Here is a 25,487-nt window from a genome sequence, read left to right on the forward strand (position 1 = left end):
TTGGGCTGAACGAGGGTCCCGGAAGCGACCCCGCGGGGAATCACGTGACGTCGGCGTGACGCGGCGTCATGTGATTCCCCGCGAGTTCCCTCCGACACCCTCGTTCGGCCCAAAAGGAACTTTTGGCCAGCTTGGGGGGGCCTCCTGACCCCCCCAAGCTGGCCAAAAGTTCCTTTTGGGCCGAACGAGCGTTCCGGCGCGAACCCGCGGGGAATCACGTGACGCCGCGTCACTCCGACGTGGCGCCGACGTCACTTGCTCCTCGGAAAGGCTTTCAGAAATGGCGTCCTCACTCCTCGCTGGATCACCAGGGAGTTGTGGTAAGTCTTTGGGGGGGGATTAAGGAAGGTGAGGGGTTTAAATTTTTATTTTGGATCAACAATCGTGATTTCCAACTTATTCAACATAGCTATGTTGAATAAGTTGGAAATCCGATCGTTTATGTCTTATCACTTTTTTAAGTTAAAAAAAAAAATAAGTAGCGTTTTACATTTATGTTCAATACGAATGCACACCCCTAGTGGCCTGTGATACTTAAAGATGAATTTTAAAAGCTCGGTACATGCATTAATTAGGGGATGTGCAAATAAGTCTGGCTTGTGCATGCCGAGTGGATTTTAAAAGCCACCTGGATATGAGCGTGTCTCCCACAGCACACATCTGAAAAGTCTTCAAAAAGGGGCATGGTCTGGGCAGGGCATGAACCAGAGATGTGCATGTAAATACTTAAGTGCCTGGGTATATGCCTGGCTGTGTAAGTTTACTTCTGCTATGGAGGAGATGTAAGTTATAAAATAAATGAAAATAGGCAGATCTGCGAGGTTTTAAGGTCAGGGCTAACTGGGGGGAGTGAAGACTATTAAACTTTGGGGGTTTGGAGGACCTACCCCTTAACTGAGTGAACTGTGAATTAATTGGTTAAACTGGCAATAGCGTTGGTGCGCACCCCTTTAAAATCCCCTATTTACACTGTAGAAGCTAGATTTTCACGCACATGCACACATCCACTTTAAATTTGGTGCACATGTGCACTCAGTCAGACTATTTTATATCAGGAACAAATATACACACGTATATTGTAAAATGGCCACAAGTTGACATATGCATACAAATGTGCACTTGCGCATGGTTTGAAAGTTACCATCCCTGCTTTTAATGTTTAAGGGTAATTGAACTCAGAATTATCAATTTACCCCACAATCTCTCTTTTCTCACAGTCTTTAAGTTAAAAGCTAGACATAGAAATAATTAAACTTTTACCTTTTAAAGGTAATCACACACAGAAATAGTCTAGCTTTTACATTTTATGGGCTACCTCTGGCTGGACCTTAGAGGTAGATTTTCAAAGGGTTATGGGCGTAAGATACGAACGTAACCCCAAAAACCTACCCCTGTGCGTGCTGAGCCTATTTTGCATAGGCTCGGTGGCGCCCTTCGACGGTAGCCATCTACCTCGAAACAAGGGTCCACTAACATAACACTGTATCTTCATTTGGAGTTTTAAAATAGTCCCTATTTTTAAAACTTCACAGTAAATAAGTGCCCAATAGGCTTTTCTTCAGCCACACCCTTATTCAAATTATTCAGCAGCTAAAAGAAAGAATCAAATGTGGTGATGCCTCTGTGCTTGCTGCCATACTTGTCACTCAGGCTAATATTCAGCCATGCAGCGGCTAGTTAGGTTTGCCGGATATAGCTAACTGTCTAACTTCACAGGGATATACTGAATATCCCCGGCTATTATAAAGTTAGCTGAATAAGTATATCTGGCCAACTTTAGGACAGCCTAACTAACTCTGCTCTGCCCAGAAATGCCTCCCACCACCTATGCAGCTAAATTCTAGCTGCATTCGGCTTTTCAGTTATCTGTCTAAATGGCTTTTGAAAATTGACCTCACAATGACTTGGGGTATTGATGTCATTGTTGTTGCTCTTTGCCGCTCTTTTGGTGTTGACCTTTGCTCCTCTTTGTTTATGCACACCCCTAGTGTTTTAAGTCAGGGGATGCTGGCATTGACATTTTCCAATATATGTATGCTGTTTACCCTGAGTGATCACCCTCTACTTATATACGCACACTTGCAGCTAATTTTCACCAATAACCTACCTGCATAGTTCCTTTCTGAAAATTAGCTGCAAAATACATGCATAGAAAAAAGCATATGTACATTGCAATGAGATAGGATATTCAAAATTTCTCCTATAATTTGTAACTTATCTTTGCATGACATGTAATATCCGGAGAAAGAGCTCATACTGCAAACCACAATTGTAGTGCTTTGAAAAAAAATAGATAAAAAAAAGAGTGATAAGTGGAGTGAAGGAGCAGCATAAAGGTTAGATAAGCATACTGAGAACTAGGGAAACCAGGGTTCAAATCCAGTTCTCCCACAAATACTCCTTCTGACCTTGCACTAGTCATTTCACTCTCTATTACCTCAGATACAAGTTAGATTATCAGTCTTCTTGGAAAGGGAAATGACTACAGTACTTGTATTATATAACTTGTCTTGATCTCAGATTTGTAAAAGGCAACTAAATAAATAAAAAAAAAGCTAAATCTGTGAAGCTTGTCAAGCTGAAAAATGGCTTGAGGCCTAACTGTCAGAGGATCAAGGTCATCCTTTAAATACTCATACAAGGCCATAATTTGATTCTGAACTCAAGCAGTACCTGCAGAGTATGTCAGCCTCAGGAAGGCTCAGCAGCATGGTTCTTGGCCTAAAATCTGGGAATGTGGTTGCCTTCGTACTGTACACTGCTGTCCTTCTCCTTCCTATCTAATTTTCTTCCTCCTCCTTGTTTATTCTTTTATTGTCTCTTCAGTCTCTCTGCTAATCTCAGAAATGATTGCTACTTCATCTCCTGCTGCATAAACAATAATTCCTCCATTTTCTTCTACAAACTGCCTATGGTTAGCTTGTGGCTTTTATTGTATGTGCAATTAATATTTGCATCAGAGTGAGCGATAAGTTATTTGGCGTTAGTGTGTGGTCACAAACTAGCTCATGATTTAGTGACTAGGGAGCTAACGTTAGCATGCTCATTATGCAATAACTTGCATACCCATTTGCTCCTTAGCATGTACTTTGACAGTATGACGTACCGTTTAAATGCTGAGGTAATTTTCAAAAGGATTTATATGCTTAAAATTGGTTATATTGTAGCAATTTTCAAAAGTCCATTTATGTGCATAAAACCTAATTTTATACATGTAAATCCTTTTCAAAATGACCTCCTATAATATGCATGGGCAAGTCAGCATGTAAGCTAAGGCTTTATGAAAATGATGCTACTTATTGTGCATGCTAAACTGGTTTAAAGTGCATGCTGTTAACCTTCAGTGAATCAGCCCCATTATTTAAGTCTGCGATGAGAGGTTTTTAGATCTTGATTGAGGTCATTGAATGCATGACAACAATTAACATTCAATATTATAAAAAAACTGATTCACAGAATATATTCCTAGCAATCTCAAAAGCTTAAAGCATGGCTATATTATTACGTAGACATGAAGCTGAAGTTAGATTATTAATCGCTGGATATATTTTTCTTCTGTAGTGTTAGAGACACATTTTGTGATATGTTACTTTAGGAATCTGGATCCTTTGCACATTTTTCTGAAATAAATCTCTTGACGACTACCTCTGAGTAATTCATATGTTAAACCTAAAAAAAAAATCATGTTTTATGCTTTTTGCTGTACAGCTTATAAATGAAGAACCATGGAAATGAATAAACAAAAATCAAGTTGCAGTGCTTGACCTCCTGGAAGAGGATGCTAGCTCCTTGTGCTTTGAATTTAGAAATTCATGACCCACAATTGGTACAACCAATTTCAAAAGCACTGGTTGTTCAGAACTCATTTTGCTACTGGTAGATACTCTAAAGCAAGTAATTGAAAATTTTGGCCATGTATGTTTATAGATTTTATCTCTTAACAAATTTGTCCATGCTAATATAAATAGAAGCTCTTAAAATCTATTATTGGAATGATATTCACTGCTTTTTTTTTTTCTGTACATTGTACTTGTCAATTACAATATATCTCTTAGGTAATTTTTGCAGGGAACTTATACCACAATATATTTAGTGATCTTTGAAAAGGCGCTTGACAAAGTTCCTCATGAGAGGCTTCTAGGAAAAGTAAAAAGTCATGGTATAGGTGGCGATGTCCTTTCTAGGGATTTGAATAGTTTTCCATATCGTCTTAACGATAGAAATCGTGTGGCAGGGCAAGAAAATCGTCTTAGGCACGATTTTTTTAGTTAAAAAAATCATTAAAAATCGTTTTTTCCGATTAGTGCGCACTAACTCGAGTTAGTGCGCACTAACGGGAGTTAGTGCGCACTAACTGGGAATTAGTGCGCACTAACTGAAAATGATACAATTTGACACTTTTCAGGTCAGTTAAGGTCAGTTTAGGAATGAATATGTATTCCTATTGGCTGCCCTCTTATTTATTCATGTTACCAAGCTTCCTACTGACAGTATATGGGGGATGGGAAATGGAAACAGTTGGTTAGCTTGACAAAACAAGTAATGTGATCAGTCAATGTGACTAGAACTTGTGCCCTAACCCTGATACCAGGGGTATTGTGATCTTCCTGCACACAGTGCCCTATCCCTATTAATACCAGGAGTGTTGTGATCTTCCTGCACACAGTGCCCTATCCCTAATACCAGGGGTGTTGTGATCTTCCTGCACACAGTGCCCTATTCCTGATACTGGGGGTGTTGTGATCTTCCTGCACACAGTGCCCTATTCCTGATACCGGGGGTGTTGTGATCTTCTTGCACACATCCCGGTATCAGGGATAGGGCACTGCGTGCAGGAAGATCACAACACTCCTGGTATTAATAGGGATAGGGCACTGCATGCAGGAAGATCACAACACCCCTGGTATCAGGGATAGGGCACTGTGTGCAGGAAGATCACAAGACCCCGGAGGAGTGAGGGTCAGGCAGCTCCCCCCTGTCTGTGAAGCCAGCCTCTCACTAGTAATGCAGGGAGGGAGCTGTCTCAGACTTCACCATCCTCCCCCCCCCTCACCCACACACCATTCACTAGCTGGGACATGGGGGAAGTCAGGAGTGAGGGTCAGGCAGCTCCCCCCTGTCTGTGAAGCCAGCCTCTCACTAGTAATGCAGGGAGGGAGCTGTCTCAGACTGGTATCAGGGTTAGGGCACTGTGTGCAGGAAGATCACAACACTCCTGGTATTAATAGGGATAGGGCACTGTAAGAGATGACTGTAGTAGATTGAATAAAGATCTGATGTTTCTGCTCTCCTCACACCAAACAAAAACAACACACAAGCAGAGAAGCCCTTCTTACAAAGCTGAGCTAGTGAGTTAAGTAGGAGGAAAAGTAAACATACTTGTGCCAGTGTGGCTACTTAAAAAATACACTTACCAACAATCAATTACATATATTTGAACTGTGTACAGTTCCAGCCAGGACCACCTTTCTAAAATGCACAGTGATTGGCAAATTCAACATGCACTAGCATTTCAGGTGCCTGCTAACAAAAATAATAAACAAACAAGTTCTAGTCACGTGAGTGCTGATCATTACATTACTTTTTTTGTCAAGCTTCCAACAGTTTCCATTTCACATCCCCCCAACCATTACCTCAGTATTAGCCTTGGTAACATCAATAGATAAGAGCACAGCCAGCCAATAGGAATACATACATACATATTCATTCCTAAGTGACCTTTACTGACCTGGGAAGTGTGAACACTTTGTTTCATTTTCTGTTGGTGTTCGTTAGTTTCCAGTTCCATTTCCCATCCCCCCAACCATCACCTCAGTGGTAACCTTGGTAACATCAATAGATAAGAGGGCAGCCAGCCAATAGGAACACATATTCATTCCTAACTGACCTTCAGTGACCTGGAAAGTGTTTATTTGTATCATTTTCAGTTAGTGCGCACTAAATCGAGTTAGTGCGCACTAACGGGGAGTTAGTGCGCACTAACTCGAGTTAGTGCGCACTAACACGATTTAACGATTTTTAACGATAAATCGTTAGAATTTCTATTGTATCGTGTTCTATAACGATTTAAGACGATATAAACATTATCGGACGATAATTTTAATCGTTGAAAAACGATTCACATACCTAGTCCTTTCATGGATTGCAAACTGGCTAAAAGACAGGAAACAGAGAGTAGGATTAAATGGGCAATTTTCTCAGTGGAAGGGAGTGGGCAGTGGAATGCCTCAGGGATCTGTTTTGGGACCCTTAGATTTCAATATATTTATAAATGATCTGGAAAGAAATACGACGAGTGAGATAATCAAATTTGCAGATGATACAAAATTGTTCAGAGTAGTTAAATCACAAGCAGATTGTGATAAATTGCAGGAAGACCTTGAGAGACTGGAAAATTGGGCATCAAAATGGCAGATGAAATTTAATGTGGATAAGTGCAAGGTGATGCATATAGGGAAAAATAACCCATGCTATAGCTACACAATGTTAGGTTCCATATTAGGTGCTACAACCCAAGAAAGTGATCTAGGCATCATAGTGGATAACACATTGAAAATGTTGGTTCAGTGTGCTGCGGCAGTCAAAAAAAGCAAACAGAATGTTGGGAATTATTAGAAAGAGAATGGTGAATAAAATGGAAAATGTCATAATGCCTCTGTTTCGCTCCATGGTGAGACCGCACCTTGAATACTTTGTACAATTCTGGCGCCGCATCTCAAAAAAGATATAATTGCGATGGAGAATGTACAGAGAAGGGCTACCAAAATGATAAGGGGCATGGAACAGCTCCCCTATGAGGAAAGACTAAAGAGGATAGGACTTTTCAGCTTGGAGAAGAGACGTCTGAGGGGGGATATGATAGAGGTGTTTAAAATCATGAGAGGTCTAGAACAGGTAGATGTGAATCAGTTATTTACTCTTTCGGATAATAGAAAGACTAGGGGGCACTCCATGAAGTTAGCATGTGGCACATTTAAAATTAATCGGAGAAAGTTCTTTTCTACTCAATGCACAATTAAACTCTGGAATTTGTTGCCAGAGAATGTGGTTAGTGCAGTTAGTGTAGCTGTGTTTAAAAAAGGATTGGATAAGTTCTTGGAGGAGAAGTCCTTTACCTGCTATTAATGAAGTTGACTTAGAAAACAGCCACTGCTATTACTAGCAACGGTAACATGGAATAGACCTAGTTTTTGGGTACTTGCCAGGTTCTTATGGCCTGGATTGGCCATTGTTGGAAACAGGATGCTGGGCTTGATGGACCCTTGGTCTGACCCAGTATGGCATGTTCTTATGTTCTTATAATCCCTGGGCACTTTTTTTCTTATCTAGAAGGAGAAATTAAAAGCTATTACACTTTGTCTAAAGAAAGGCTTATTTAGTTTTATGACATGAGGCTTACATCTGTTTTCTTTCCCAATATTTTATGGAATGAAAAGGCTTAGACTGGGGCTTTCACAGTCCATGTAAAGTAGAAAATACTTTACTTATTAAAAAATTGCATATGTAAAAGTCCTTTTGTGGAAGCACATTGTGAAACTCCTAGTGTTCTATATAAAGAACTGTATGCATTATTAAATAAGTCCTTTATCATGGAGGGTGGTCTTATAGCAATTAACCAAAAAAGTAAAATCTTCAAAAAAAATCAAATTATTGTTTGACCCCTAATAATTATATGCCACTAAAATGAATTAGAGTGCATTGTAACAATGCAGTCCTAATGTGCAGTCTGTTACCAGCATGACTCACTCATCTGCCATAAAGAATAAGTGATTTGTATTAAGTTAGTGTTATTGAGGATGTTTTCTGGACTAGCAATTGCTGTCAATGCTATGCTAAATCACAGGCACAAATCTAGGTTAAAAAAAACCACAAGCTTATCAGAAGCCAGGAAAACTATGCCAGAAAACTGATAGCTCTGACTAAGGGCCTTGTTTAAAGAAATCTATGACTCAATAAAAGATGGTCTTCTCCATCTTCTTCCAAATCACTCATTTGGAACCCTAATGTTGCATGTTTGACTCTAATTCTCTTTGAAAGTTGATCAGAGTAAGCAAGCATTCTTTCTTAATAAGCACATTTCATCGCCATTTATCATTGGATGGAAATGATTTGACAATGAAAACAACACAATGCATCTCAATATCAGCCAGTTCAGCTAAAATTGCTTGAAGAGTACAGAGACTGTCAGAGGCTTAACTTTTCATATAGATTACATTATCTTAGACCTAGATATATCATTTTGTGAAAAAAAAGGGGCATGGTTAGGGAAATTTTTGAGATTCTGCATTGCATGCTATTTTACTGCTGTGAGAGAAAAAGAGAGTGAGAGAAGCTCTTTATAAGGCTCTCAAATAAGTCAACTATTTATACTGCTGTAGGAGGGTCAACTAGTAACTTGAGTTAAGGTTATGCTGGTGGTCTCTGGTTTGGGGTCAGTTTTACATGCACAGTAAGAGGTACGAACAGCACAGTACATATCAGTGAAGATTTGATGTGATTTCGAGTGAAGAAAGGTACACAAAGATGAGACTTTTACAATGTACTTTTGCCCTAGTAGCTAGGTAGGGAGTGCATCAAATTAGGTTGAGAGTACAATGTACAAATCTAATTGTAACACCAGGAAAAAAGGTGTAATTATTTCTGGCATGCAACATTAAATACCCCTCTTTTTCATAAACTCCTCCCATTTGACTAAAGGGATGCATTATTTATTGCATGTGTTATTAGGGATGTGCAGAGGGACGCCATAGGTTGCATTCGTGATTTGGATTTGTCGGGGAGCAGATACGTTGCATTCGGCAGTATGGTGCCCCGATGCATTAATACGGCGATTTCTATTCGTGTCCCAGCATAAATTAAAATTAACTACAACCACCCACCCTCCTGACCCCCCCAAGACTTACCAAAACTTCCTGGTGGTCCAGCGGGGAGTCCGGGAGCCATCCCCTGCACTCTCACACCCTCGGTGCCGATTTCATCACGGCGACGATAGCCTTTGTCACAGGGGCTACCGGTGCCATTGGTCAGCCCCTGTCACATGGTCATCGGCGCCATCTTGTGCTCCTACCATGTGACAGAGGCTGACCAATGGCACCGGTAGCCCCTGTGACATAGTATAGGCAAAGGCTATCAGCGCCATTTTGAGTACTGGCATCGGACGGCTGGAGTGCAGGAGGTCACTCCGGGACCCCGTTGGACTCCCAGGGACTTTTGGCCAGCTTGGGGGGGAGGCCTCCTGACCCCCACAAGGCTTGCCAAAAGTCCAGCGGGGGTCCGGGAGCGACCTGCACACCGGCCGTCCGATGCCAGTACTCAAAATGGTGCTGATCGCCTTTGCCCTCACTATGTCACAGGTACCGATGGTCAGTCCCTGTGACATAGTGAGGGCAAAGGCGATCTGCTGCCAGTATTCAAAATGGCGCTGATCGCCTTTGCCCTCACTATGTCACAGGGGCCGACCGTTGGTACCTGTGACATAGTGAGGGCAAAGGCGATTAGCCACCCAAAGCTGGCCAAAAGTCCCTGGGGGTCCAACGGGGGTCCCAGAGTGACCTCCTGCACTCCGGCCATCCAATGCCAGTATTCAAAATGGCGCTGATAGCCTTTGCCCATATTATGTCACAGGGGCTACCGGTGCCATTAGTCAGCCCCTGTCACATGGTAGCAGCACAAGATGGCGCCGATGGCCATGTGACAGGGGCTGACCAATGGCACCGGTAGCCCCTTTGACAAAGGCTATCGGTGCCATGATGAAACTGGCACCGAGGGTGTGAGTGCAGGGGATGGCTCCTGGACCCCCCGCTGGACCATCAGGGAGTTTTGGTAAGTCTTGGGGGGGGGGGGGGGTTCAGGAGGGTGGGGGGTTTGTTTAAATTTTTATTTAGGTGGCCGTATAATTCGGAGAAGGTTCGTGTATTCGTGGGGAATCGCGATACGTTTTGCTTCCCCACAAATACTACGAATAGTGCAATATACGTTGCGGATTGACAATACGGCAAAAACGAATACACACCCCTATGTGTTATAGCATTGTTGCGGACTTTAGAGACCTAACACCTGCAATAAGGCCCTAACATGATTTAATAAATGGCCCTGTTAGTTTGCTCTGTACTCTTTGGTAGTACTATGTCCTATATTCCTTGGGTGTTGATCCTTTAAGCATCATATTTTACATACTTATGCTTCTTTCTACAGTATTTAGGGATTCTAGCTATAAAAATATAGGGGGCAATTTCAAAGAACCCTAAAAAAGGGATATTCAGTGGGATAAATATCTTTTTTAATATCCTCGAATAAAGTTATCCAGCTAACTTTAGCTTTTAACCTAAATAGCTATATCTTGAATATCACTGGTTAGGTTTAAAGTTACCAGGCCATGTGTGACTAGAGAAATTTAAAGTTAAACTGCTAGATACAAAAGAATATAGCCAGTTAAGTAGTACAGTGGTATAAACAATAGTGAAGGATAGGCTTGTGGCCAAGCTCCCATACCCCCCACCCAATATTTTACAAATAGTCCTGCTGGGCCAAGCACTCTACACCTACCCAAACCCCTCCAAAAGCAAGTATAAAAGAAATGTGGTGAGGTCTGCTGGCCAGTCTGCCCTCTCTCCACTACTTCCTTCCCAGTTCTGCTAAGAATAGTAGAAAATATGGGTGTGCAATCGTTTTCAAGGAAATAAATTGTCTATTTCATTTCGTTTTGGGAGCACCGTAAAACAAAATAAAAAATGCAGAAATGTTATAAAATTTGGTATTTTGTGTTAGTGCACACTAACTGAGAATAAGAACATAAGAACATAAGGTATGCCATACTGGGTCAGACCAAGGGTCCATCAAACCAAGTATCCTGTTTCCAACAGTGGCCAATCCAAGTGACAAGTACCTGGCAAGTTCCCAAAATGAAATAAATCACAAGCTACTATTGCTTATTAATTACCATAATAGTAGAATGTTACCAATATGTTCAAAAGTATCAGATGGGAGAGCAGTTTATTAGCTAGAAGTATGTGGTTGTCTCCTTAGTTACTTGTTTATGTTGCTAAGGTTACAAGGTGGTGTTTGTGGGGGAATGACCAGTGCCTGGTAACAAGTGTAAACAAACAAGGGTTGTAATAATAGCATCAATCAAAAGCAAAAACACGTAATGCAAATGCCTATTTTGAATTTTCCAGTCCCTTTATGTTTTAGAAAAAGGGCCCTGGCACTCTGGAATATACATACTTTGAATTCCTCTGATGTGGAAGGGTGCAAGGGTGAGTGACTGAGGTGACAATATTGGGTAACAAATGGGTCAAAGTGGTGAATGGTAAGAGAGAAGCAGCCTGGTGTATGTGAAGGTACTGGTGAAAGGAGGAGTGATTGTGGTGACTGTATGGGATAACAGAAGGAATAGAGACTGGTTGAGGTAGTGACTGGTGAAAGAGAGGCAACTTGGTGTGTATGGGGGTGACTGGGGAGAGGGGAAGTGTATGGAGTAATAAGTGTATGGAGTAATAAGTGGAAGAGAGAATGGTCGGGGTGGTGACTGGTGTGAGGGAGAGAGAAGCAGCCTGGTGTGCGGGGGATGACTAGTAAGTGACTGGAGCAACTGTATGGGGTGACAGGTCACATCCCCCACCACCAGGCTGCCTTTCTCTTAATATTCACCACTCTAAATAGTCTCTCTCCTATCTGTCACCCCTTGTAGTCACCCAATTCACTTCCCCTCTCACCAGGCACCTCTCCCCCCCACACACACCAGGGAGTAGGATACGTTGGGGGGAGGGTGCCAGGATCTGGAGAGAAAGGAAATGAAGAAAGGGAGGTTCCAAGATCTGGGGACAGAATTTGAGATCATGGGAGAGAGTACTTGAATTACAGTAGGTGCAAAGGGGAAGGAGAGGAGGAGGCAGCTACTGTATTCTGGACTTGTTCCCCTTGCATTCCCTTTCTTACCTCTCAGTCTTGCACATACAACAGCATCAATCCCTTTTGTATCACACATACTAGGGATGTGAATCATTTTTTGATGATTTAAAAAAATCGTCAGATATTTTTTAAATCGTCAAAAATCGTTAGAGTCGCGATACAATAGAAATTCCCCCGATTTAACGTGAAAAATCGTAAATCAGGGGAGGGGGAGGGCGGGAAAACTGGCACACCAAAACAACCCCTAAACCCACCCCGACCCTTTAAAACAAATCCCCCGCCCTCCCGAACCCCCCCCAAAATGTTTTAAATTACCTGGTGGTCCAGTGGGGGGGGGGGGGTCCGGCACGATCTCCCGCTCTCGGGCCATTGGCGCCATTTTGGCTGCCACTAATATAAATGGCGCCGATGGCCCGATAAAAAAAAAACCCCACCCAACCCTTTAAAATGACCCCCTTGACCCCCCCAAACCTTTTAAAATTACCTGGTGGTCCAGCGGGGGCGCGATCTCCTGCTCTCGGGCCATCGGCTGCATTAATAAAAATGGCGCCGATGGCCCTTTGCCCTTACCCTGTGACAGGGCAAAGGTAGCGCCGGTGCCATTTTGAATATTGGCAATACGGCCTGAGTGCAGGAGATCGCTCCCGGACCCCCGCTGGACCCCCAGGGACTTTCAGCCAGCTTGGGGGGGCTCCTGACACCCATAAGACTTGCCAAAAGTCCAGCGGGGGTCCGGGAGCGACCTCCTGCACTCGGGCCGAATTGCCAGTATTCAAAAATGGCGCCGGCGCTACCTTTGCCCTCACTATGTCATAGGGGCCGACGGTCAAAAGGGAAACTTTGATAAAATGAGAAAAATTGTTAGAAAAAAACTGAAAGGAGCAGCTACAAAAGTAAAAAATGTCCAAGAGGCGTGGTCATTGTTAAAAAATACCATTCTAGAAGCACAGTCCAGATGTATTCCACACATTAAGAAAGGTGGAAAGAAGGCAAAACGATTACCGGCATGGTTAAAAGGGGAGGTGAAAGAAGCTATTTTAGCCAAAAGACCTTCCTTCAAAAATTGGAAAAAGGATACAATAGAAGAAAATAGGATAATACATAAACGTTGGCAAATTAAATGTAAGACATTGATATGACAGGCTAAGAGAGAATTTGAAAAGAAGTTGGCCGTAGAGACAAAAACTCACAGTAAAAACTTTTTAAAATATATCCTAAGCAGAAAGCCTGTGAGGGAGTCAGTTGGACCGTTAGATGATTGAGGGGTTAAAGGGGCACTTAGAGAAGATAAGGCCATCGCGGAAAGATTAAATGATTTCTTTGCTTCGGTGTTTACTGAAGAGGATGTTGGGGAGGTACCCGTACTGGAGAAGGTTTTCATGGGCAATGATTCAGATGGACTGAATCAAATCACAGTGAAACTAGAAGATGTGGTAGACCTGATTGACAAACTGAAGAGTAGTAAATCACCTGGACCGGATGGTATACACCCCAGTGTTCTGAAGGAACTAAAAAATGAAATTTCAGACATATTAGTAAAAATGTGTAACCTATCATTAAAATCATCCATTGTACCTGAAGACTGGAGGATAGCTAATGTAACCCCAATATTTAAAAAATGCTCCAGAGGCGATCCGGGAAACTACAGACCGGTTAGCCTGACTTCAGTGCCAGGAAAAATAGTGGAAAGTGTTCTAAACATCAGAATCACAGTACATATTAGGGATGTGAATCGTGTGCCTGATCGTTTTATGATCGGGTTCGGATGGGGGGGGGGGGGGGGGAACCCGATCTATAGAGGTGTGAATTGGGATTGGTTCCAATTCCATTTCACATCACTAATTTTTTTTAGTGAGGCCGTCGCCGATAAAAAAAAAACCACTCCGACACACATCTTTAAAGATGGCGCCGGCCATCCAGTGCTCTTACCATGTGACAGGGGCCAGAAAATGGCACGGATACCCTGTCACATGGTAAGGGCAAAGGGCCATCGGCGCCATCTTTATGAGTGGCAGCTAATGGTCCGAGAGCGGGAGATCGCTCCCCGTGCCCCCTGGACCACCAAGTCATTTTAAAAGGTTTTGGGGGGGGGGGGGGGGGGGGGGGGGGGGAGGCTAAGGGGGTCGGTTTAAAGGGTCGGGTGGGTTTTTTTTTTTATCGGGCCATCTGCGCCATTTATATTAGTGGCAGCCAAAATGGCGCCGATGGCCCGAGAGCAGCAGATCGCGCCGGGACCCCCCCCACTGGACCACCAGGTTATTTAACATTTTGGGGGGGTTTGGGAGGGTAGGGGAGGGTAAGGGATTGGTTTTAAAGGGTCGGGGTGGGTTTAGGGGTTGTTTTGGTGTGTCGGTTTTCCCGCCCTCCCCCCAAATAATTCCCATGCCCGATTTAACGATTTTTGACGATAAATCGGGGGAATTTGTATTGTATCGCGCGCACTCTAATGATTTTTGACGATTTAAAAAATATTGACGATTTTTTTAAATCATCAAAAAACGATTCATATCCCTAGTACATATAGAAAGACATGGTTTAATGGAACAAAGTCAACATGGCTTTACCCAAGGCAAGTCTTGCCTCACAAATCTGCTTCACTTTTCTGAAGGAGTTAATAAATATGTGGATAAAGGTGAACTGGTAGATGTAGTATACCTGGATTTTCAGAAGGCATTTGACAAAATTCCTCATGAGAGGCTTCTAGGAAAAGTAAAAAAGTCATGGGATAGGTGGTGATGTCCTTTTGTGGATTGCAAACTGGCTAAAAGACAGGAAACAGAGAGTAGGATTAAATGGACAATTTTCTCAGTGGAAGGGAGTGGGCAGTGGAGTGCCTCAGGGATCTGTATTGGGATCCTTACTTTTCAATATATTTATAAATGATCTGGAAAGAAATACGACGAGTGAGATAATCAAATTTGCGGATGATACTAAATTGTTCAGAGTAGTTAAATCACAAGCAGATTGTGATAAATTGCAGGAAGACCTTGTAAGACTGGAAAATTGGGCATCAAAATTGCAGATGAAATTTAATGTGGATAAGTGCAAGGTGATGCATAAAGGGAAAAATAACCCATGCTATAGCTACACAATGTTAGGTTCCATATTAGGTGCTACAACCCAAGAAAGAGATCTAGGCGTCATAGTGGATAACACATTGAAATTGTCAGTTCAGTGTGCTGTGGCAATCAAAAAAGCAAACAGAATGTTGGGAATTATTAGAAAGGGAATGGTGAATAAAACAGAAAATGTCATAATGCCTCTGTATCTCTCCATGGTGAGACCGCACCTTGAATACTGTGTACAATTCTGGCGCCGCATCTCAAAAAAGATATAATTGCGATGGAGAATGTACAGAGAAGGGCTACCAAAATGATAAGGGGAATGGAACAGCTCCCCTATGAGGAAAGACTAGAGGTTAGGACTTTTCAGCTTGGAGAAGAGATGGCTGAGGGGGGATATGATAGAGGTGTTTAAAATCATGAGAGGTCTAGAACGGGTAGATGTGATTCAGTTATTTACTCTTTCGGATAATAGAAAGACTAGGGGGCACTCCATGAAGTTAGCTTGTGGAAAATTTAAAACTAATCGGAGAAAGTTCTTTTTTACTCAACACACAATTAAACTCTGGAATTTGTTGCCAGAGAATGTGGTTAGTGCAGTTAGTATAGCTGTGTTTAAAAAAGGATTGGATAAGTTCTTGGAGGAGAAGTCCATTACCTGTTATTAATTGCGTTGACTTAGAAAATAGCCACTGCTATTACTAGCAATGATAATATGGAATAAAAGTAGTTTTTGGGTACTTGCCAGGTTTTTATGGCCTGGATTGGCCACTGTTGGAAACAGGATGCTGGGCTTGATGGACCCTTGGTCTGACCCAATATGGCATGTTCTTATGTTCTTATGTTCTTAATATCCTAGAGATATTAAGTCGGAGGAACCTAGCACGACCTCTCATTTAAATAAAGAATCACGCACACAGGAGAGGTGATGCTGTGAATCAGAAGGTGGACCCCTGTTCTGAGGTAGAGTCAGTGCTACCTAAGAGGGAAACAATCCCCTTAGGTCTCTACCGTTGAAGGGCGAGGCCGAAGACTGTAGCTGTTGACTGAAGACTTCGGCCTGGAAACTCGAGATCCCCCCAGGAGAAGCCCGTAGGGACCCAGCCGCTGGGACTTAGGAGACTTCTTCGAAGACTGAAGAAAGGTCTGGATGCAGGCGCCTCTTGTGGGTCGTGGGTTCCAGATGGCTGGCGCCTCCAGAAGGTCGTAGTAGTCTTGAGTACAGAGTCTCAGAGTAATCCAGAGCCGGTCCACGGGTTCGGTACACAAGTAGGGTCGAAAATCAGTCCAAGATCAAAGCAGAAGAAGGGTCCGAAGCCAGGCCAGGAGAAATCAGGAGAAGGGTCGCAAGCCGTACCAGGATCAAGCCAAGGAGAACATGAATGCCGGCCCAGAAGTCAAAGCCAAGAGTCAGTCCAATGGAGCAAGGAAGCAGGACGAAGAACCAGGAACAAGAAGCTTGGGACAATACCCAGCCAGGAACCTTGATAACAGGGCAAGGTCTGAGGATCAGACCTTGCCTTAAATGCAGGAATTCGAGGGAGGAGTCTCAGGAGGAGCCATGACAATTTCCTGTCATTGCTTTTTTAAGAATTCTCAGCAGCCGCGCGTGCGGCTTCTAGTAGAGCAAAAGGGTGAGGTGCCAGCCCGGCTGAGAGAAACCATGTGGCCGGGCCAGGCAGCGGCCGCAAGAAGGGAACCAGAGAGAACTACCTGCCACCGCAGGAGCCCTCAGCGAAGGCTGACACTTCGGGTAGGTTATCTTTGCCACGGCCATTGGCCTTTCCCAGGCTGCGGCCCGCCGCGGCCGGCGGCCATGATACCCGGCCCCGATCGCAGGCTGCCACGGCCGCAGCTCTAACAGTATCCCCTCCTTTAGGCCTCCTCCTAGAAGGCTTGGGTTTAACAGGGTGTTTCGCGTGAAAGTCCTTAAGAAGAGACTTATCCAGTATATTCTTAGCAGGCTCCCAGGGATTCTCCTCAGGACCAAATCCTTCCCATGCTAGGACGTATTCCCAGGTGGTGCCCCGTCTCCGGACATCCAGAACATCACGTACTTGATATATGGTTTCGTCCACTGCTCTATGTTGCACTATTTCAGGAGGTTTCCGGGTAGGTTTCAGAAGGGACACATGGAAGGAGTTGTTAATTCTCAATGTGGCGGACAATCGAAGTTGGTAGGTCACAGGACCTAATTTTCGCAGCACCATGAATGGACCAATGTAGCGAGGGGCCAATCTCATAAAAGGAACTCTCAAATGGATGTGCCGGGTGCTGAGCCAGACCTTTTCCCCTGGATGGAACTGGGAGCCCGTCATCGATGTTTGTTGGCAAATCTCTTTGCGGATTGAGCTGATTTACGTAACATCTGTTGAGTATGGACCCAAAGCTGTTTCCGCTGTGCAGCTGAGCCGCAAGTGAAGGAACTGGCAGCAGTACAGGCAAGGGTGGCCTGGGCTGACGACCAAAGACAATCTGAAAAGGAGATGCACCCGTTGAGGTGCCAGGATGCGAATTGTATGAGAATTCAGCCCAGGAAAGAAGGGACGCCCAATCATCTTGTCGAGAGTTGACATAAAGCCGTAGAAACTGTTTCAACGTTCGATTTGTACGTTACACCTGACCATTAGCCTGAGGATGGAGGGATAGGCAAAGGGATCGTATGCTGGGTATTGCTCGGCATTACCAATGGCACTGGTGGAGAAACTGCCTGAGCAGTCGAATCCAGACGTGCGTTGAGTCGTTCCAAGGAAGATGCCATGGACTCCAGTATGCGTTGTTGTTCCATGACCTTCTGGGCTAGTCCTGGAATGGCTTGTCGAGCTGAGGCCTCTGCTGGGTCCATGGCCTTGGTATTCTGATGTGAATCAGAAGGTGGACCCCTGTTCCAAGGTAGAGTCAGCGCTACCTAAGAGGGAAACAATCCCCTTAGGTCTCTACCGTCGAAGGGCGAGGCCGAAGACTGTAGCTGTTGACTGAAGACTTTGCCCTGGAAGCTCGGGATCCCCCCAGGAGAAGCCCATAGGGACCCGTCTGCTGGGACTTAGGAGACATCTCCAAAGACTGAAGAAAGGTCTGGATGCAGGCGCCTCCTGCGGGTCGTGGGTTCCAGATGGTGGCACCTCCAGCAGGTCATAGTAGTCTTGAGTACGGAGTCTCAGAGTAGTCCAGAGCCGGTCCACGGGTTCGGTACACAAGAAGGGTTGAAATCCAGTCTAAGATCAAAGCAGGAGAAGGGTCCGAAGCCAGTCTAGGAGAAATCAGGAGAAGGATCGCAAGCCGTAGCAAGATCAAGCCAAGGAGAACACGAACGCCGGTCCAGAAGTCAAAGCTAAGAGTCAGTCCAACGGAGCAAGGAAGCGGGACGAAGAACCAGGAACAAGAAGCTCGGGACAATACCCAGCCAGGAACCTTGATGCCGAGCCAAGGTCTGAGGATCAGACCTTGCCTTAAATGCAGGAAGTCGAGGGAGGAGTCTCAGGAGGATCCATGACAATTTCCTGTCATGGCTTCTTTAAGAATTCTCATCAGCCGCGCGCGCGGCTTCTAGTAGAGCAAAAGGGGGAGGAGCCAGCCCGGCCAAGAGGAACCATGCGGCCGGGCCAGGCAGCAGCCACAAGAAGGGAACCAGAGAGAACTACCTGCTGCCACAGGAGCCCTCAGCGAAGCCAGATGCTTCGGGTAGGTTATCTTCGCTGCGGCCGTCGGCCTTTCCCTGGCTGTGGACTGCCGTGGCCGGCGGCCATGATACCTGGCCCCAACTGCGGGCTGCCGCGGCCGGTGGCTCTAACAGGTGGCTGGGCGTGCATCGGGAGAGCGGGTGCTCAACACAGAGCGCTCGCTGTCCCACGACTTAAGGTGAATCGGCCTGTAGTTTGAATATAGCTGGTTAAGGTTTTATTATCCAGCCTTGTATGGCCAGATAACATGATCCTTAACCAGATATCTTTAAAAAATATCCAGCTAAGTAGCGCTGTTGTGACCCTCCAAAACAAAGGTAAGATTAGAAGGCGGCTCATTCCCTCCTTCCCGAAGCATGATAATAAAGTTTTTCCAGCCTGTAGTCTTCTACCCACACCCCCCCCCCTTCCCCAAACCTTTTTAAAACCTGGTCTCTAGTTGTGATTGCTAAACACTCCAGCTGCCTCTCCACCTTCACCGCTACCCACTCACAATGAAGAATAATGGTGCTTGCCCCCCCTCTCCCGGGCCTGTGCCTTTTTTCACCTGTGCTGGGGGTGAGGGACCCTGTGCCTTACTCCCGGCGCTTCCAGCACTGGAAGCGTAAGCTCCCGTTGAAGTTTATGCTTCCAGGGTTGTTGCTGCCAGAGCAGGGCTGGAAGCGTCGGGAGTGAGGCAGAGGGTCCCTCGCTCCCAGCACAGGTAAAAAAAAAAAAAAAGGTATCGTCTGGGATGGGGTTAGGGGTGGGGGAGGCAGGCAGAGTGTTCACTAATCACGACAGGGGACCGGGACCTAGGGGCATTTTTTCAAAAAGGTTTGGGGAGAGGGAAACGGGGTAGGAGAGTAAAGGCTGGAAAAGACTTTATTATCATGCTTTTTTTTTGGGGGGGGGGGAGGAGGGAGGAGATTGGCCGCCTTCTAGTCTTACCTTTATTTTATAGGGTCATGACAGCACTGTTTACCGGATAACTTTTAAAGATATCTGATTCAGTACATCTACTCAGAAACAGGTCTAAAGTTATCCGGCTGGCCCTGCCAGACATACCCTATATTTGGCTAGGTTAGCCAGATAACGCAACCCCTCCCCGGGACACCCCTGAAAAGTCCCTTTTTTAACTGGCTAAATTCTAGTGGGTAGCTCTTACCTGGCTAGAATTTAGCTGGATAAGGGCTGAAGTGAATATAGCCGTGTAAGTCATTTGGATGGACAACTATTACGTTATCTGTCTAAATTGCTTTTGAATATGGACCTCATGCTTTTCAAACAGAAGGAATAATAATTTATACTAAGTACAGAATGATAAGAAAAACAGAAAATCATAAAAATGTACTTAAATTGCTCTCAAAACAAATTACAAGATAGCCAAGTACAAATAACAGCATAAAATTGCAAAGAGCCTGTATGCATTGAGAATAAGCTGGTAGCAGTGAATGGAACAGCTTGTGGGAAAAACTCCATTTGACATAGGATTGGACAAGTACAAAATGGAAGCTACAGTCAGCTACAAATAAGCTACAAATAAGCTCTGTGGCTCCCTCCCTCAAACATCACCTTGCTCAGGTACCCACAAAAGTGAAAGAAGTACGGTAAATTAGATTTTATTTTCCTGGAAAATAAATACAAATTAGATTTTTATTATCCTGGAAAATAAATTCAATGTAAAGATATATATAATATATATAATGTCTTATGAATTTAAAAATATTTAAAACAAATAAACTTCATTTCATTTAATAGACATGAGACTTCTAGAAACTAAAAAAAGAAAGTAAGCTGTAAGGTACTGTAGCTCAACATCTTTAATATCTGCTGAAAAAGAGAATAGTGAAATATCTACAGTCCGGAGAATTGATGGACCAGAGGCAACATGGATTCACCAGGGGAAGATCCTGTCAGACAAATCTGATTGACTTTTTTGACTGGGTAACCAAGGAATTGGATCAAGGAAGAGCGCTCGATGTCATCTACTTGGATTTCAGCAAAGCTTTTGATACGGTTCCGCACAGGAGACTGGTGAATAAAACGAGAAGCTTGGGAGCGAGTGCCGAGGTGGTGACCTGGATTGCAAATTGGTTGATGGACAGAAGACAATGTGTGATGGTAAATGGTACTTTCTCTGAAGAGAGAACGGTTTTAAGTGGTGTACCGCAAGGATCGGTGTTGGGACCAGTCCTGTTCAATATCTTTGTGAGCGACATTGCGGACGGGATAGAAGGTAAGGTTTGTCTTTTTGCAGATGACACTAAGATCTGCAACAGAGTGGACACGCCGGAAGGAGTGGAGAGAATGAGATGGGATTTAAGGAAACTGGAAGAGTGGTCAAAGATATGGCAGCTGAGATTCAATGCCAAGAAGTGCAAAGTCATGCATATGGGGAATGGAAATCCGAATGAACTGTATTTGATGGGGGGGGGGGGGGAAGGCTGATGTACACGGAGCAGGAGAGGGACCTTGGGGTGATAGTGTCTAATGATATGAAGTCTGCGAAACAATGCGACAAGGCGATAGCAAAAGCCAGAAGAATGCTGGGCTGCATAGAGAGTGGAATATCGAGTAAGAAAAGGGAAGTGATTATCCCCTTGTACAGGTCCTTGGTGAGGCCTCACCTGGAGTACTGTGTTCAGTTCTGGAGACCGTATCTACAAAAAGACAAAGACAAGATGGAAGCGGTACAGAGAAGGGCGACCAGGAAGGTGGAGGATCTTCATCGGATGACGTACGAGGAGAGATTGAAGAATCTAAATATGTACACCCTGGAGGAAAGGAGGAGCAGAGGTGATATGATACAGACTTTCAGATACTTGAAAGGTTTTAATGATCCAAAGACAACGACAAACCTTTTCCGTAGGAAAAAAATCAGCAGAACCAGGGGTCACGATTTGAAGCTCCAGGGAGGAAGATTCAGAACCAATGTCAGGAAGTATTTCTTCACGGAGAGGGTGGTGGATGCCTGGAATGCCCTTCCGGAGGATGTGGTGAAGACCAGAACTGTGAAGGACTTCAAAGGGGCGTGGGATAAACACTGTGGATCCATAAAGTCAAGAGGCCGCCAATGAAGAGTGGGTAACTCGCCAGAATGATGGCTACTGCCTGGAGACAATACCCTTATTCAATATACATATACATTGACTCCAACATCGCTCTAAGCTTCAACAGCAAGAGGAAACGTGGAAAAAAGGATTTGCACTCACAAAGAGGGGAGTAGCTGGCTTGTTACGGCGGTTACTACCCCAAACCAAATAAGCCTGACACTTCACTTTCAATGCATATACAGCATAGTTCTCTGCTTCAATGGCAGGGGAGAAGAAAAAACTGATACTTCACACATCCAGCAGAGCTCCCTGCTTCAACGGCAGGGGAGAAGAAAAACAACCAATAAGGGCTGTATAACATAGTCTGGGTAAAACAAATAAGCATGGGTGTAGCTTGCTTATTGCGGTGGTTACTACCCCTACTACCCCTACTACCCCTAACTAATCAAGCTAGATATTTCACTTGGATGCAGCTCCATCACTGCTCTCTACGTTACTGGTGGGGTGGAAGGGAAATAGAACCAAGAGCTAAGAGAAACAGATAAGTATGAGAGAAAAAATGTGTGAAGCTTGCTGGGCAGACTGGATGGGCCATTTGGTCTTCTTCTGCCGTCATTTCTATGTTTCTATGTTTCTATGTAATTCTTGTTTCTTACCACTAACAGTTCAAGGTGCCAATGTTAACTTACAAAACACAGTGGGGTACATTTTAAAAATCGCCGGGGTCGTCGCGCGCAAGGCTGCACAAAATCGACAGCCTGCGCGCGCTGAGCCGTGCAGCCTGCCTCCGTTCCCCCCGAGGCCGCTCTGAAATCGGAGCGGCCTCGGAGGGAACTTTTTTTTTGTCCCCCCCCCACTTTCCCTCCCTTCCCCTATCTAACCTACCCCCCCCCCGGCCCTACCTAAATCCCTCCCTACCTTGTTTGATGGAGTTATGCCTGCCGGTGGCAGGCGTAACTTGCGCGCACCGGCTGGCCAGGCCCCGACACAGGCTGCTGTGTCGGGGCACTCGGCCATGCCCCCGGACCACACCGGATCGCAGACACGCCCCTGGACCACCCATTTTAGCAAGCCCCAGGACTTACGCGCGTCCCAGGGCTTTGCGCGCACCGGCAGCCTATGCAAAATAGGTGCGCTGGCGCGCGAGTGCCCTGCGCACGTAAATCTGGCAGGATTTACTTGTGCAGGGCTTTTAAAATCTACCCCAGTATTGGCTAAAATAAATGGTTGAGAATTAAAAATAATACAACAGAATTATAATCAGTAAATATACCAAAAATATATATGTACTTTTGAGTAACACAAAAAGATACCCCAAATTCCTAACCATCCATGTGAACAGTATATTGCCCAAAGGTTGGTCTGTAAAGCAATACAGTTATTCTGGTATCATACAAACCTGCCTAAGCATACTCAAGCAGGCACTTGGCCTTAAGTGAGTAAAAAAACAGGTGTTAGAATAGTCCATGTACCAGTGTGAGTCACAATGCACAACAAAAAGCAGTGACCTTTAGTAGAGTAGAAAGGGATCAGCACAAGTCCACTACAAATTCTAACTTAAATGCTTGCTTGATACTTGGCTCATGTTTACAAAATATTTTTGCTTTGTGAGGCTGCGGCCTGTTGATATATTATTGTGAATCTGTGGCCCGATGTTATGTACAACTCCTGAAGCAGGTGAATATTGCTGAAACATTGTCAGTGTTAGCCAGTTTGAGCGGTGATGACGAGCACAATGACTAACAGACATGCAGGGTATTTTCAACATTGACAGCAAGCACAATGAACAACTGAAGTACATTATAAGCAAGCAGGATTGCTATGGAGTCTTTTATTGGATTTATGACACAAGCAAAAATCTTGCCGAGGTCCAGGGGTCAGGATTTGGCCTCTGAGCCTTGGTCTAGGTATCGATCATCCGGTGTCAGGACCAGGCCTCAGAGCCACATCTTGGTATTAGCCCTGGTCCAAGATTTTAGCATCTGGCCTAGGCTGAGGGGTCAGGACCAGGCCTAGGCCTCTTCTTCAGATCCCCCCAGATCAGGTAGGTGGGGGACAGGGAAGATCCTGGCCTTGGCATTTTTCCATGTGGGAGGAAGGGGTGGTAGGAAGCCCCCCCCCCCGAGATCCCTTTTTAAAAAGAATCCATTTGTGGGGTGGGTTTTTTAAAATGTTTACATCATTTTTGTAAACTTAAGAAAACAAAATAAACATTGAACAAAACAAAATTCATGGAAAAAAAAGCCCCCAATAATGAAATTAAAAAAGTAAACACATTTTTTTCCCAGCATATGTCTATTGGCAGCTACCAACACATTTTGTATTTCATTTACTTCTATTTGATAAGGCTTATATACCATAGAAAAGAAACTGGTGGCTGACAATTGACTTGGAGAAAGGCATCAAACAAAATACTAGGAACAGCAGTAGAGTATGTATAAATAAAGTTATAAAGGGAAAAAACAGCTTAGAATAGGGTGTTCCTGGGATAGAGCTAAGGAGAGGGAGAGTGGTCAGAGCTCTGCTTGGGTTAGGATCTACATCCAAGCCCTGATACACAGAAAAGAGAAAAGCCAAGCAGCAGGAGGAGAGACAGGAGGAGTTTGAAAAGAGAGAGCCAGACAGACAGAGACAGAATTGGAATGATCAAATTGGCAAACTAATAAGTAGGAAAGGCATGGAGACCAGGGTCAGACCTTCATAGAGAGAGGATCCAGAGCCATTGAGCTGATTGATTGACCTGGGTGAACCCCGATAGGTGAGGGGCCCATAGAACAGGCAAAAGGGCTGGAGTTAGCCTCTCTTACCAAAACGGTAGCAGATGAAATTTGGAGGACCTTCAATCTAGTCATACCCCTCCCCCCCCCATTCACATTAACCATAGGTTTCATTTAAAATCCAACATATATTGCTAATATCATTAGAGATGTGCATTGTTGTTTGTTTTTTTTTCGGTTCGGGCTTCCCACGGTTTGGTTTTTTAATTTTGTGGGCCCCCGATTTTCGTGTTAGCGTGCACTAACAGGAAAACTTCTGTTCGTTTTTCATTGCCCCGAACCATGCCGAATTAGACAATTTAGTTGAAATTGTCTAATTTGGGAAAAACGAATTCACATCTCTAATTATCATTGCCAAATTTGTAAGACGATAGGAAGCATAACCTGACAGATGTGTTATCTCTCAAGCATCAAAAGAAGAATGAAGGAAATACTAAATCTGATGCCAATATTGTATTATAATTATGGGAGCAATTTTGTAACTGCATTTGGACAAAGACACATAAGTAATTTTCTCTCCTGGGGATTGCACCAATTTTCAGTGCTAAATTATATTAGTATATTCACCTTGAAAATTGCTGTGGATAAAAGTACATATGATCATATGCACCTGCTTTATGTGAAAGCAGAATTTTACTTGAAAAGTATGAGCTGAAGTTTCAAAAAGGAAGTCTATGCATGGGCCTTCCCTCGTCTGACCTAAGCACGCCCACAGGCATGCCTCTTTCAATGCAGCTAAAAGTGCAGTTATTATGGAACAGCAAAGATAGTTTTTGCCACCTTGAGGGCTGGCAATTTTCAGACAGCTGGTTTACACTGGTAAAATCTTTTTTTTTCTTGCAGAAATTGCTTTAAAATTGGGCTCTATAGTTATTATTAACAACAAATAAGCTTCTGATTTATGCCTCTGCTGTAATATTTTAATGTCATTTTGGTCTAATTATAGGCATCAGTAATCCAGTGTAATGGATAGATAAGCAGAACTTTCCAAATGTCTACAAATAATGTTTATTAGATAGTAAA

This window comes from Rhinatrema bivittatum, chromosome 1 (assembly GCF_901001135.1).
Source record: "Rhinatrema bivittatum chromosome 1, aRhiBiv1.1, whole genome shotgun sequence".
NCBI classification, from domain to species: Eukaryota; Metazoa; Chordata; class Amphibia; order Gymnophiona; family Rhinatrematidae; genus Rhinatrema; species Rhinatrema bivittatum.